Genomic DNA, 16,200 nt, shown 5'->3' with positions numbered 1-16,200 from the left:
TCTCCGGTGGCTTAGCAATAAAAAATCTGCCTGCAATACAAGAGCTACAGGTGATGCGGGTTTGATCCCTGGGTTGGGAAGATCCTCTGGAGGAGGAAATGGCAACCCACTCCAGTATTCTTGCCTGGAAAATCCCTGGACAGAGGAACCTGGCATGCTACAGACCATAGGGTTGCAAAGACTCAAACATGACTGAAGCTACTTAGCATGGACGCACGAGATGAGTGTCAGTCTGTTGTAAGACTGATTTGTATACTTTGTTGTAAAAAGTAATAAGAAAAGAGCTCTAATTTTTTGAAGTAAATAGGAACTCTCTAATCTGAAATGTTTAATGATACTTTTTTTTTTTTTAAAGCAAATCACAAAATAATAGTATGGCTACTGCACATGGTGATAAAGTTTAGATAGGGTCATCTTTTGTGGCCAACTTACCTCAAAGGTCAGAGCATTTTTCTTAAAAGATTACATAGAAATGATGAAATACATCATGCCCCTGTATTAAACCAGCATTCCTGAGAGGCTGAAATGTTCCTCCTTAGAAGTTTGTACTTGAAAGATACAGTCAAACTATGTGTTTTCCCTGAGGAGCTCAAAGGCCAAGACTGTCAGCCTATCCAAAGTTCACCTTCCTACAGGGACTTGCCTTGAAAAGCAATTAGTAGGCCACTATGGACGGTTCAGTGTACGGTTACAGGGAGTGTGGGCTCAACTCAGCCTGGAGGGTGGCAACCAAAAGACCCTTTGCTCTTCTTTTCTGAAGAGAGTAAAGATCTCACTTTTGCTTGGATCATGCCATAGTTCATGTTCAATTACACTTAACCATGGGCTTCCCAGGTGGCTCAGTGGTAAAGAATCCACCTGCTATGCAGGAGCTGCAGGAGACGTGGGTTTGATCCCTGGGTCAGGAAGATGCCTTGAAGGAGGGCATGGCACCCATTCCATTATTCTTGCCTGGAGAATTCCATGGACAGAGGAGCCTGGCATGCTAGAGTCCATGGGGTTGCAAAGAATCAGACATGACTGAAGCGACTAAGCAAACACACTCACTTAACCATAGAACTCCCAAATGCTCCTCTCCCACCACCATTCACAGGATGCCTCCCAAGACAGTCCATGGCCAGTGGAATCAACTCCATTCCAAGTTCTTCACTCCTAATTTGGAGAGCCTCTGTCATACTTTTTTTTTTTTTTTTTGCTCTTTTTTTCCCCTCACTTCAGATGTGGCTGAAAGACTGCACTCACAGCTCTCTCCAATAGTTTAAGGATATTTGATCCCTCAGTATTTATCCATTATTGGCTCTGTTTACCCAAGGGAAAATTAAGTGCAGGGCCTTAGAACACTGAGCACTTTAATACGTGGATGCATATGCTGAGCTCGGACAGATGTTGGTCTTTGGGAACAACAGAAGCAGAGCTACGTCATTTGCTTGGGAAGCTGCTTGTGCAAACTGACTGATCCTGCGGGTGCCCGGGACCACGTGGGGTGAGCAGCCCACGATGTTGAGAAAAATGTCTGCTGCAGCGACAACCCTGAGAAATAGTATGGGTTTTCACACACACACACACACCACACACACACACACACACACATCCAGCCGGCAAGGAATTCTGAGCAGTGCCCAGTAGGAAAAAATAGCCAGTCTATATTAGCAGGCTTTAACGTTTAACTCTTTCTTTTTTTTTTTTCTATTTTTTGTTTTCTAGAAAAAGAAATCTTCTTTGTATATGTCACTAGGTATTTTGGGACTTTCTTGGTGACTCAGTGGTAAAGAACCCACCTGGCAATGCAGGACACTCTGGTTCGATCCCTTGGTTTGGGGACTTTCTTGGTGACTCAGTAGTAAAGAACCCACCTGCCAATGCAGGACACTCTGGTCCGGTCCCTTGATCGGCAAGATCCCCTGGAGAAGGAAATGGCAACCCACTCCAGTATTCTTGACTGGGAAATCCAGGAACAGAGGAGCCTGGTGGGCTATAGTCCGTGGGGTTGCAAAGAGTCAGACACGACTAAGTGACTGAACAACAGTCTGATTTGTAAATCTACCCTTTCTCAGGATAAAATGTATTTTAGGCAGTGGTTTTTGTACATGTAGATGGTGTGTGTGTCTCTCTGTGTGTGGTCTCATGTACATTTGAGATAGAAGAAAGCCCTTCCGGCAGGTTTTGGTAGACTCTTGTTTCTGATTAAACTTTCCCCCCCTATTTTTGCTGCTATGAGAGCCTCTTAGAAATGAGGTGACATGTTTGTGAATGTGCTTGCTTTTCTATTGCCGAGTCTGTGTGTGGGGGCACAGGAATGTCCTTCCACCTCTCTGTGCCAAAGCATCTTGAAGTCTGGGCTGTCTGATTCATCTGTGTGTCCCCTCTCCCTGTTACATTGTGGGTGCTCGTGTGTTCATCAAAGGCACGCCCCAGCCCAGGTAGGCATCCCAAACACCAGATGTCATTGCTTCTGTGTGTCTTGTTCCAAAAGGGGCAGAAACCCAACAAGGGCAGTCACAGCCCTGAGACTTTGGATGAGGACTTTAGGGAAATTTTATCTTCATTGTACATGTTAAATCATTGTTTTCTCAATCACCTCTCATTATTGAGACAGTGTTGATGTAAATTACCATCAACATCTTACCTGATTCAGGTGCTCTACTTGGACTCTGTGGAGAGCCACCATCACCTTCCTGAGACCTACCTCATCATGATGAGCAGCAGCTGGGGCCAGGCGCCCCAGGTCCAGAGCTGAGCTCTGCCTGTCGCTGACTAACCTTGAGGAGTTAACCTCTTTTTAAATTAGCTGTTGGCATGCAGATTAAATGAGTCAATCTGTGTGAAATGCTTGAGAGTAGTGCTAACATCCCTGAGAAGGCAATGACAACCCGCTCCAGTACTCTTGCCTGGAAAATCCCATGGACGGAGGAGCCTGGTAGGCTGCAGTCCATGGGGTCACTAAGAGTCAGACTCGACTGAGTAACTTCACTTTCACTTTTAACTTTCATGAATTGGAGAAGGAAATGGCAACCCACTCCAGTGTTCTTGCCTGGAGAATCCCAGGGATGGGGGAGCCTGGTAGGCTGCCGTCTATGGGGTCGCACAGAGTTGGACACGACTGAAGTAACGTAGCAGCGGCAGCAGCAACAGTGCTAACATACACTGGGTTGGCCAAAAGGTTTTTCCATAAAATCTTACCAAAAAACCCAAAGGAACCTTTTGGCCAACCCAATAATACATGTACATATTAACGATCATATCGCTAAGTTCTTTGATAACTTCCTCCTTCTGTTCATACCCAGGGAATGAAGTGAACTCCGATGGTAATCTATGGACTTTTCCTTTACTCCAGTGCCCAGACCATGGCACTAGCATGGCATTGGGTTCCTGAGATCTCAGATCTCCTCCCTGCCCTGCCTGCCCAGCCCAGCTCTGCTCCATCCCATCCCTTCTCCTGGCTCTCAGACTGGACACGAACCCACATCTCCACTCAAATGCCTCCTGGTATCCATCACCCACTCTTCCCTGGGTGGTATAACTTTCTGTGGCTGAAGGACTCTGTCATTTTGATTTAAAGAACATGTATCAAGTTCTACTTTCCTCAGATTGAAACAGGGAATTCACATTTTGAGACTATTGAGTGAATGTCTTACTCATTGGAAGGCACTGTTCAAGCAGAGAACAAATCAGAACATCTTTGCTCATGGAATTCTCATTCAAATGAGGGAGTCAGATAGTAAGCAAATAGATGTGTAATCGAGCGACAGGTTGTGGGTGACCCAGATTTTCTTAGGAGTTGCAGTGTAGCCATCTAAGAAACGTTTGGCCCCACGAGGCCCCCTGTGAAGTCATTCCTGCAACTAACACAGTTATTTCAGTTCAGTTCAGTCGCTCAGTCATGTCTGACTCTTTGTGTACCCATGGACTGCAGCACACCAGGCTTCCCTGTCCATCACTAATGCCCAGAGCTTGCTCAAACTCATATCCACTGAGCCAGTGATGCCATCCAACCATCTCATCCTCTGTTGGCCCCTTCTACTCCTGCCTTCAATCTTTCCCAGCATCAGGGTCTTTTCCAGTGAGTCAGTTCTTTGCATCAGGTGGCCAAAGTATTGGAGTTTTAGCTTCAGCATCAGTTCTTCCAATGAATATTCAGGACTGATTTCCTTTAGGATGGACTGGTTGGATCTCCTTTCAGTCCAAGGGACTCTCAAGAGTCTTCTCCAACACCACAGTTCAAAAGCATCAATTCTTTGGCGCTCATCTTTCTTTATAGTTCAACTCTCACATCCATACATGACTACTGGAAAAACCATAGCTTTGACTAGATGAACCTTTGTCAGCAAAGTAATGTCTCTGCTTTTTAATATACTGTCTAGGTTGGTCATAGCTTTTCTTCCAAGAGGCAAGCATCTTTTAATTTCATGGCTGCAGTCACCATCTGCAGTGATTTTGGAGCCCCCAAAAATAAAGTCTGTCACTGTTTCCACTGTTTCCCCATCTATTTGTCATTAAGTGATGGGACCAGATGCCATGATCTTAGTTTTTTGAATATTGAGTTTTAAGCCAGCTTTATCACTCTCCTCTTTCACTTTCAACAAGAGGTTCTTTAGTTCTTCATTTTCTGCCATAAGGGTGGTATCATCTGCATATCTGAGGTTATCAATATTTCTCTTGACAATCTTGATTCCAGCTTGTGCTTCATCCAGCCTGGCAGTTAGCGTATGTAGTCTACATATAAGTTAAATAGGCAGGGTGACAATATACAGCCTTGAAGTACTCCTTTCCCAATTGGGAACCATTCCAATGTTCCATGTCCAGTTCTAACTGTTGCTTCTTGACCTGCATACAGATTTCTCAGGAGGCAGGTAAGGTGGTCTGGTATTCACATCTCTTGAAGAATTTTACACAGTTTGTTGTGATCCACATAGTCAAAGGCTTTGGCTAGTCAGTAAAGCAGAAGTAGATGTTTTTCTGGAACTGTCTTTCTTTTTCCATGATACAGGGGATGTTGGCAATTTGATCTCTGGTTTCTCTGCCTTTTCGAAATCCATCTTGAACATCTGAACCCCTTTAAGGAGGAGTTATCACACTGGCAGATGCTCTTCCTTCCAGAAAAATCTCACAGTGCATGCAGAGTCACAAGGTTGAGCTGGAGCTTGGCCTAAAGTTGATCGATCCCTTCTTCCCAGGAGGAGAGCAGCTTTTGCAAACAAAACATTTCCGACCATCATCAGAAGGTGATTTGACAGGATTTGACACAATACAAAATAAGCTGTAGCTAGTATTTAAAATCAGTGAGTTAACTGTTTTAGAGTTGGAAAGAACTATGCTGTGACAAAATTGGGAAGGTACACTCTAGAGATCTCAAATGGAATTTGGTAGTAAGGAAAGAATAGTATTTAATAAAGTAATAAAGCTTTTGCAGGGAGTACTATGACAAAAATATTATGACTACTTTTTGACTCTTACACATGATGGTAGAATTTTCAAATAACAGTTTCTCCTGATAGTTGATAAGTGGTATCTACCTGGTCTGTTCTACCCAAACAGCATCTCAGAGTCCTTCCCTTCTTATACCACCTCTTAGCCACCAGCTACTGCAGTCAAGGCCAGAGAAGCTGCCACTCTAGAATTTCTCTTCCATTATCATAGCCTTAGAAGTTGAGGTTTCTGCCAGTGACCTATTTGAGCCTGATCCAAAAACCCGATGTTGTAACACAACATCAAAGCAGAGAATAAGGATGTCTAATATTTCAGTCTAATTTCAGCATTAATATTCCCCAGCAATAATTAATTGTAGAAATACATATAACCTACAAAAATGCATAGAACATGCTAGAAACACACATGGAAAGTCATATTACCATTTTATGTAGATCTGTGGATGTGGTCACACAATATTCTACAAAGAGGAAGTCTTTCCTTTTATGAAATTACTTTATTACTCCCCATTAAGCTCATTCTAATATGTGGTAGCCTCACCACCACCCTTTCTGTCTGAACTATAACAATACCTGCTCATTGATCCCCCTTGCCTCCATATAATGACACTTTGAGCACCTAACCCCATCGGCATCCATTTGTTTCTTTAAAAATATAAATATGCCCATGTATACATATCTTAAAACGTTTCAATGGAATATGATTGTCTGTGAGATAAAGTTTATATTTTTGAACATGACATGTAAGACCCTTCACTCATGGCAGGCACGTGCATCTGCAACATTTTCTCCTGTCTCTCTCCTGTGTCAGTTCCTGCCTCCAAGCATTTCCTCTTGTGCTGTGAGGTGAGGCCCTTGGTTTCCATACTTCACACCTGTGCTCTGTTCTTTTGTCCTCCTGTCAACCGATGCACGTGGAGAGTCCCATGTACCCTCCTTCACCTTCACTTCCAGACAGAGCTAACTTCTTCCCTTTCTCTCTTCCCATATACCCTGGTTTCCACTGAAGCGTTTCCCATTCCTTTGAATCTATTGATTAATGTGCCTGTCTCTTCATCAGCCTGGGCAACTTAAGGATGGAGATTTTTCCTCTATTATGTTTGTATGCTCCCAGGGATAGGATAGAAGGGGTGTGAAATGTGTGTTAGATTAAGATTAATCATTGAATGTCTCACAGTCCCAAATCTCCTTAATCCTTGATTATTCCAAATGTACTGAAAATAAAATGCTTTTGAAATATGAAAAATCTTAGTGAGTGGCTTTGCATATCTAGCATTCAACAAAGATCTTATTCTAAATACTCAAAGCCAAAAGACATTTTCAGCTGGGCAATGCAAAGATCATATAGCTATTTATTTGGTGGTTGAATGGTCAGTTCAGAAGAACCCTGAACAAGACTTTGACAACAGGGAAAAAAACCTAAATAACTATCGTATAACTATATATAGCATTCTGTATAATTACAAAGTATTTATTAGCGTATTTGCACACTTTGTTGATTTTCGTTTGGTTTCTTGGGCTCCTCAGCTAGTGAATTTGACCTATGAACTGATTTTGAAGAATAGGTTGGAAATGGAGACTTTGCCTTGCACTCTGGCCCCCGGTGAGCACTGGTGGTAGCTGTCACCAGGGTAGCATTTTGTGCAGCGCTGTGCTCTGGCCAAGAAGATGCATCCCTGGGGGGCCAGTGGACATGGACAGGCGCAGTTTCCAAGCCCCCGCCAGGCCACTGTGTCTCTCAGATTCTTGCACACAGGAGCCTGCTACCGAGGACAAGTTGCCTTCCTGGGCTGCTCAGTGTCCCCTGTGCCACCTTGAACATTAAATGGTGCGTTTTCCTCTTTGTGGCCATGCCTCAGGCCCTAGAGTCTCAGTTCAGAGCGTTTTTTTTGTTTTATTGAGTTGGCCAAAAAGTCCATTCGGGTTTTTCCATAACATGGAGTTTTATGGAAAAACTCAAATGAACTTTTTGGCCAACTCAACAGTTTCTACTTTCTTAGCATTTGGGTGTTAGTGTCCGAGCATGTGTCACACTTGATTTCATTATCTGACTGCTGACTTGTTTCCTTCTCTAGACTGTGATCGCCTGTCCTCCTCAAAGCCCCTGATTTCTGTCTGGGTTGTGCCTAAAATAGTGCCTACCACATAGTAGGCACTCACTGAAGTTTCTTGTTGAGAGTAGTAATGGGTAAGGAAGCTTATTTACTTACCTAATATGTAAGTTTCTCTCCCTGTGAATATTAACCAAACATTTTTCCTTTCTTCCTTTACCCCACGTTAAGAACTTCCTCATTGCAGGCTTTGGAAATGCAATCCTTAGGGGGCAGTTTAACTTGATTACCTTCACAGAGGATCAAGACTCTACTCCTGTTCCCATATTTCAAATGATCATTTTTCTGGATTGTGTGTGAAATGTGCTTTATCTGTGGAGGAATGGATCAGTTATGACCGCAGCTCACATCTGCATCTTGCCTAAGGAAGACCTAGCGCAGTCCATAAGCTGTGAAATCATTTTAGCCCAAGTGAGTGTCTGGGGGTTCTTTGTTCATGGAGATTGTGTGAAACAGGGCACACATGTTGCAGTGGTAATTGCAGCCCCACTGAGAAAAGGAATGCTTGAGTCATGTCTTGAAAACTCATTCTTGCACATGTGAGAAAAGACAGGGTAGAAGAGAGAGCAGTCACTTCACAGAGAAGAAGGTGGACCTCTGTTCTCCTGAAACAGTGTGGTATATCTTGTATCAGTCGCTCAGTCGTATCCAGCTCTTTGAAACCCCATGGACTGCAGCACACCAAGCTTCCCTGTCCTTCACTATCTGCTGGAGTTTGCTCAAACTTATGTCCATTGAGTGGATGATGAGCACCCACCTCTCTTTATATTGACCCCAAATAGCAGTTGTATGTGGTCTACTTCCAATCCCAGTGTTCTCCATGAAAGAGGGACAATGACCATAGGGTTTATTTCAGGGCATTCAGGTATGATCGTGGGCAGAAAGCTTTGTAGGTTCTTTAATGTATGAACATGCCAGGCAACTGTTGACTTGGCAGTTACTTTTTAGAAGAGACAAGTTGTATTGTGAATATCCAGATCATCTTAAAAGGAGAGAAAGAATGGGCTTGCTGAAGGGGATGGCATCTGAGTTGAATTCTGAAGCATGAGAAAGAGCTAGCAGGCCAAGATTACACGGGGACAGGTATTCTAAACATAGGACACAGTGTGTGCAAATACAAGGAAATGAGAGACCAAGGTGTCCCGCTGAGAAAAATAGTTCTGAAACAGAAAACTCAAAGCAGTTCAGCAGAACTAGAGAGGATAGGGTGAGGGGGTGGGAGATGAACCTGGAGAGGTGGGCAGAGGCCAGATAAGGAGGGACCTTGTGTAAGTCCCTGAAGACTGCAATTTATTTCCTGGTGAAGGAGGAGCCAGTTGAAGATTTCAAGCAGGAAAGTCACAAGGTTAAGTCTTACAGAAAGATAACTTTGGAAGTAGAGTGAGCCACACATCTAAATGAAGCAGCACTTGAGAAGACCTGGGAATGAATGCTATACTTCCAGGTGTATAGAGCCGAGAAAGTGCCTCATGTGTGAGTAAGAGGCACTGGCTGAGATTCATTACAGCCTTCTTTGTAGGAGCAAAGAATCAGAAACAATCCACTCATTTTTAAGAAATTGAATATGTCAAATGATGTAGAGTTATTTGAATACATGTACTAACGTAACATACTAACATAATTAAATGGTATGAATTTGATTTTTCTATAGCAGCATAAACTGACCTTAAAATAATGTCACCCTCCCCAAAATGAAAATTTTAGCATGTGATCATCTATCTAAATTTAAAAAACATAGAACCAAATAACATATGACATGTGTGTAAGTAAAAATTTTTAATGAACTGGAAGGCTGTACACTGATTTCATGATAATGGCTGAGAAGGAGGGCAGAGAAGGAAATATGATTGAATATGGGTGATGGATTAAAGGAGCTTTTGCTTTACCTGAAATGCAATAGTTTATTTTTGTTTTTAAAGGATAATATAGGATTATTATTACTTATTTACTTTTCTTAAGGTATAATTAGGGGGAAAAATGAATCTGATAGCAAATATCACACAGTGTTAATAGATATTGATTCTGAGTTGTGAGTTTGTTAAATTATACTTTACATTGTTCTGTACTTGAAAAGACAATTCTCTCCTTTTAAGTAGAAAAGAATACTGCACGTGTGTGTGTGTGTTTAAGCAGTGGCCTGAGAAGTGTGAGCGCCAATAGTATGATGACTATAAAGCCAAGGAATGTGAAAGTTCAAGAACTGTCAACAGGGTCAAGATGAGAACTGAAAAGAGTTGAATTAATTTGTGATTTAGCAGGTCGATGGTGGCCTTGATGTGAATGATTTCAGCACAGTGATGTTGAGTCGAAGTCTAGGGCAGTTGACAGAGTAAGTGGAAGATAAAGACATGACAACAAATTCCATTTGTTTTCAGAACTTTGACCATAAGAATGAAGAAATAGATGGATTTGTACCTAGAGAGGGATGTCGGTTTAAGAAGAATGGTTGTTATTTTAGAAAAACTTGATATTGTTCATCTGAGACAGGAAAAATATGAGAAGGAGGTGGTTGAAGGTACATCTAAGAGAGGAGATAACTGATGGGGCAGGAGAAAGAAGGAAGGAATAGAATCTACCGTGAGAAGGTGGAACCCTCCCCGGGGAGTGGAAGTTGATGGGTGTAAGCAGAAACTCAGGGCTCTGGGGAGAGAGGGCTGGAATGATTTTGAGGAAGTTCAGATCAACAGCTTCAATTTTTTTAAAATCAAAATGCAAATTATAGTTCTGCCTTTACTGAATATTGCCACTTATATAGAATAAATATTTTAAGATATATACTTTCATGTACATAGGTAACTGTGCAACTATTTTTCTTATCATTATTAGAAATGATCAAAAGTAGTAAAAATATTATCCTTTGGGCAATGAGATCACTTTTGGTTTCTGCAGGTATAATGAATATTAGAAAGAAAAACAAATTACCAAGTAATGTAGATAGAGATATGGTTTTAAATGAAGCATATGCCCATAGAGCATGGAGGTTAGGTTTACTTTTCACTGATAGATCATGGAGGAAATTACATCAAAGCAATATGTTCTGTCCTGTCCTAAGCACATGAAATACTTCATAGAACTTGATCATGGCAAAACCCTTAAGGGATCTGTTGCCCTCCTCTTCCTTCCCTGCCCTGCTGAATTAATCTTGTATTTCACCTAATAAACTAGGTTGGTGGATATTTTAGCTTTTTTTTCATGACATTTTCTTTTTAAATAATGCAAACATACTTGTAAATACTGTCTGTTGATTTTATTCATTCAAGAATACTATTGGGATTTCCCTGGTGGTACAATGGATGAGAATCTGCCTGCCAATGCAGGGGACACGGATTCCATCCCTGATCTGGGAAGATTCCATATGCCTCTGAGCAACTAGGCCCACGCACACAAATACTGAGCTTACACACCTAGAGCCTGTGGTCTGCCACGAGAGAAGCCACTACAGTGAGAAGCCTGAGCACTGCAACTAGAGAGTAGCCGCTGCTCACTGCAACTGGAAGAAGCTTGTGTACAGCAATATCAAATATATAAATATTTCATATATTTATAAAATATATAAATCAAATATAAAATATATAAATCAGTAAGATCAATGCCATATTATAAATACAATGCTAATGAGCTCCTGATATCAGTATCTCATTATTGTAAAAAATTAATTTTCATAGGATTCCATGATTGGAAGAAATGTTATATGGCTTCTGCTCATCTATTTCAGCTTCCATCCATCGGATTAGAATGAAAACCTGGAGGGATATCAGGACCCCAGTGAGAGAATAAAAAAAAAAAAAACCAGCAACGTTTTCCTCTTTCTCTAGCTGAGGCAATCATGTGTGACCGATTGCTCACTGATGAATGTGCTAAGAGCAGCAGTGAGGTTTTTTTTGTTTTGTTTTTTTGGTGTTCATTTGGCGAGGAGTGACTGAGCATATGTTTATCAAATAAATGCAAAGTTATATAGAAAAGGGTTACCTCCTTTGTCAACCAGGAGCTTCCAGTCAAATAAGATACAAAACCCCCCAGAAATCCAGTAAGATGCCCAAATACCCCATACCCAAGGTAAAGCAGAACTGGTTTTGTAGTCATACAGCAACAGTTACTTGTTTGTGGACATATATATTGCTATAAAGATGTATACTTGACAGAGAGTCAAGTATTCCATTGGGGAATCAGGAAGTCTTTTCTCCTTATTTTCCCCTTCTTAGCTGGATTACAAGTAGGTACATGGCCACTGGTTTTACTCTATGTTGAGAGAGGAGGGAGTGTAAATTATGGTTATGTCAGAGCAAGGTGAGTGATAAAGCTTTGCTCATGGGGAGCTGATGTCTGCAGATAAGTGTGGTGTCAGACCCTCCCTGTCCTCTCCATACTCTGACTCATCAGCTGTGCTTATTATATCTGTTCATAGCAGCTTATTTGTGCTAAATCTGATTGGTTGTATCATATTACCGATATTTTGTGGTGCTGGAGAAGACCCTTGAGAGTCCCTTGGAGAGCAAGGCGATGAAACCAGTCAATCCTAAAGAAAATCAACCCTGAATATTCACTGGAAGGACTGATGCTGAAGCTGAAGCTCCAGTACTTTGACTGCCTGATGAGAAGAGCCGACTCATTGGAAAAGACCCTGATGCTGGGAAAGACTGATAGCAGGAGAAGAAGTGGGTGACAGAGGATGAGATGGTTAGATAGTATCACTGACTCAATGGACATGAATTTGAGCAAACTCCTGGAGACAGTGGAGGACAGAGGAGTCTGACGTGCTGCAGTCCATGAGGCAGCAAAGAGTGGGACACGACTGAGCGACTGCACAACAACATTACCAATTATACTTTTGACTTTCCCTCACAAAACCCTTGCACTCTTCAGAGAATTTCTTCTGGTTGATGTTACCTAGTTTTTCCTGTTTCATGGGTTTCTGAGTAAAAAGAACCATCATGAATTAACAGATGTCTTGATATACATTATTGGAATCAGATGGAAGATTCTAAGAATTTGAGGATAAACTCAGCAGAGATACCACAGAGTTTTTTTTTCAGCATAAAGGAAAAGGATAGAGTAGAGAATCTTAGGAGAACCACAGAGCTAGTCTCTTTGTCCTGTCAATTTTTGCTAATTTAGGCTATTATTTCAGTAATCTTTCTACTGAAGAGGTGTCTTATTAGTTAATTAGTGAATGATCAAAGCCTTTACAGAGCTTCAAGGTGTTTGGCATGTTATTTTTGTCACTAACCTCATCTAATTTGTATATTCTTGGAAAGCATCCATGTGAAGAATGCTACATGAACCGTCATGATAATGTTACAGTTGAATGTCAACACTGCTAGGAAATGACTATGCTTTCCATTCATTCTACTGACTGCCTAACAGCGGTTTCAGTTTCCAATTAAAGCTTGTGTGTCGATGTTCTTGAAAAGAAGGGGCAGAGGAGGTGGAACTTATGAGAACAGCAAAATCCTCACTCGGGGGATGCTTAACACTAACCCAAGTTTTCTTCAGAGAATTAGACGCAAAACTTAGGTGCAAAAAGAAGTAAATCAGTCAGATTTTCAGTCAAGAAGTTGTGTTGTGAGGTGGTTACCCACAACTCTTTATTTACATCTAAAGAACTAAACTTTCAATACATTAATTTCAGCCAAGACCCTTCCTAAATTGTTCTTCTAGATGAATTGTACTGTTTTAAGCAGATCAGTTTGGAGAATCAGAAGTTAAATGCACCTTTTTGTTTGGAAAGAATTTTTATCCTATATTATTATACAGAGAAGATATGGGTAAATTGCTTATTTAAATTTTTTTCTGATTTAGAATATTTGACACAAAGTATTTTATCATTTTTATACATAATTAAAGTTAAAATGTTTGTTAATGAAAGGCTAATTAGTTAATGTAGAGATGTACTTGAATTTCTAAGTCACTTCTTGGGAGGGAAGGAGGAAAGGTTGCAAAGCCAAGAGCTACTGTGCACAAAAGCACCATCTAGTGGCCAGAGTGAATAATTATGTGCACACAATTCTTAAGAATAAAAAAGCAGAACCCATAAAAGCACCCATTACAGGGATTGGCTTCCATGTGCTCATTTTTTAATCAGCCTCAGTGTTATTATCAGGCTTCCCTGGTGGCTCAGTTGGTAAAGAATCCACAGTGCGGGAGACCTGGGTGTGATTCCTGGGTTGGGAAGATCTCTTGGAGAAGGGAATGGCTACCTACTCTAGTATTCTGGCCTGGAGAATCCCATGTCCATGGGGTCACAGAGTTGGACACGACTGAGCGACTTTCACTTTCAATGAAGAATACTGGTCAGTAATTAGTTCCAAGACAGACTTTCATCTCCTTTCAGTAAATTCTTAGGTTTTAATGCATTTTTCCCCTTTTCAATATTAACTATTTCAAAATGACCTGACAATCACATTAACTTGTAAATGACTGAAAACTGCTCTAAACTGTTCTCCTCCCAGGATGTACTCAAATTTTGAAAGACAATATTCTACTAACAATAGAGGTATCTATTGGATGTTACCTAGATTATTGTGGTGATCATGTCATGATATATGGGCTTTCTCAGGTGGTAAAGAATCCACCAGCCAATGCAAGAGGAGCAAGACACGCAGGTTCAACCCCTGGGTGGAGAAGATCCCATGGAGGAGGAAATGGCAACCCACTCCAATAGTCTTGCCTGGAAAATTCCTTGGACAGAGGAGCCTGGCAGGCTACTGTCCATGGGGTGGCAGAGTCGGATGCAACTGAGCATGCACACACGCGTGTCATGATATATACATATATCAAAATCATTATGTGGTACACCTAAAACTAATATGGCATTTATATCTCAATTTTTTAAAAGAGGCTTTATGGGTTCGTAGGTCCGTAACTATTTTTGATAAAGGAAAACTCCATAACCATTTAAAATAACTGACCAACTATCTATTGTTGTTTGTTGTAGTTGCCAAGTTGTGTCTGACTCTTTTGAGACCCCATGGACTGTAGCCCACCAGGCTTCTCTATCCATGGGGTTTCCTAGGCCAGAGTAGTGGAGTAGGTTGCCGTTTCTAATTCAGAGGATGTCCTCGACCCAGGGATCAAACCCACCTCTCCTGCACTGGCGGTGGATTCTGTACCACTGAGCCACCTGGAAAGCCCTGACTACTAATAGCATAAAATTTCCCCTGATTTGATGGCATAGCCGTTAGAAAACCACTTGGAAACATCATCCAGGCATTAAAATTTGTGGCTTTTAGTACTTTTCTATTGCTTAGGAGGGCAATACACTTAAAGCAAAATGCTACAAAATTAGGTTGATATATGTTGATCACCACAATTTTTTGTTGTTTCTTTATATCCAAAATAAATTTTACTACAACTTAAAAGATAGCAAATTCCTCTTATGACGAAGAAACAGATTTCCTGAGAATATATCCAAAGAAGTTTATTATAATTTATTTTCAAACCTGGATTTTCAGTTCCTGTCTGCTGTACAACCTGCCCATTTGGCATATTCCCACATGCTTCTCGGGGTAAGGAAGTGTCATTTTTATCATTTTTATTTTAGACACCTACTTGTTAAGAAAATAGTATACACAAACTAAATGTTAAACAACAGTGGAATGATTAATAAAATACAGCCCATCTCTATGGTGAGGTAACATATAGACAGCAAAAACAAATTGTTTAAGAATATTTATTGATACAGAAAAATGTTTCTAATTCAGTTTGATGAGATTTACTTAACCTTCATAACTGTATTTTTTGTTTGCTCTCAAGTTTGAAAAAATAAAATAATTGTTTTGTATCTCTGGGAATAATACTGTAATGACATTATTATTAATCATAGTTTTCTGTGGATGCTGAAATAGGGGATGCATTTTAATTTCCTATTTACCCTCACCTATCTTTTTCAAATCTCAGCTACTATTTTTTAGCGGATTGCTTAGTGTGTGCTGTGCTTAGTCACTCAGTCATGTCCAACTCTTTGCAACCCCATGGACTGTAACCCACCAGGCTCCTCTGTTCATGGAGATTCTCCAGGCAAGAGTACTGGAATGGGTTGCCATGCCTTCCTCCAGGGGATCTTCCCAACCCAGGGATTGAACCCAGGTCTTCCAAATTGCAGGCAGATTCTTAACCGTCTGAGCTACTAGGGAAGCCCCCAGATTGCATTAATATCCTTAATTATTCACCTGTCTCTATAGTCTTACACTACAAGATCACCTAACACAAAGTATTTTTTTTAACCACCCCTTATATTTGGGTTTACCCAGTGACTTGCTTTGATCAACAGGATGTTAAGAAGCACCCATGAGCAAAGGCCTGAAAAGTGGTTTTGTCTGCCCTCTTGCACCTCTGCCTTGGAACTCTTTATACTTAGAATAAGAGGTACTGAGTCTCTTAGTTCTTATCAGCAGGCTGTGTGCGTGCATGTCTGGCTCGTGATCCCATGGACTGTAGACTGCCAGGCTCCTCTGTCCATGGGATTCTCCAGGCAAGAATACTGGAGAGGGTTGCCATGCCCTCCTCCAGGGGATCCTCCTGACCCAGGGGTCAAACCCTCCTATCTTATGTCTCTTGCATTGACAGGCGGGTTCTTTACCACTAGATCCACCTGGGAAGCCCCATCCGCAGGCTGAAGTTGTTAATTCCAGGAACACAGCAGCACTTCCTCCTGCTTGAAATAC

Source organism: Bos mutus, chromosome 14, assembly GCF_027580195.1.
Source record: "Bos mutus isolate GX-2022 chromosome 14, NWIPB_WYAK_1.1, whole genome shotgun sequence".
NCBI lineage: Eukaryota > Metazoa > Chordata > Mammalia > Artiodactyla > Bovidae > Bos > Bos mutus.
The sequence above is the reverse complement of the archived record's forward strand: the minus strand, read 5'-3'. Positions refer to the sequence as shown.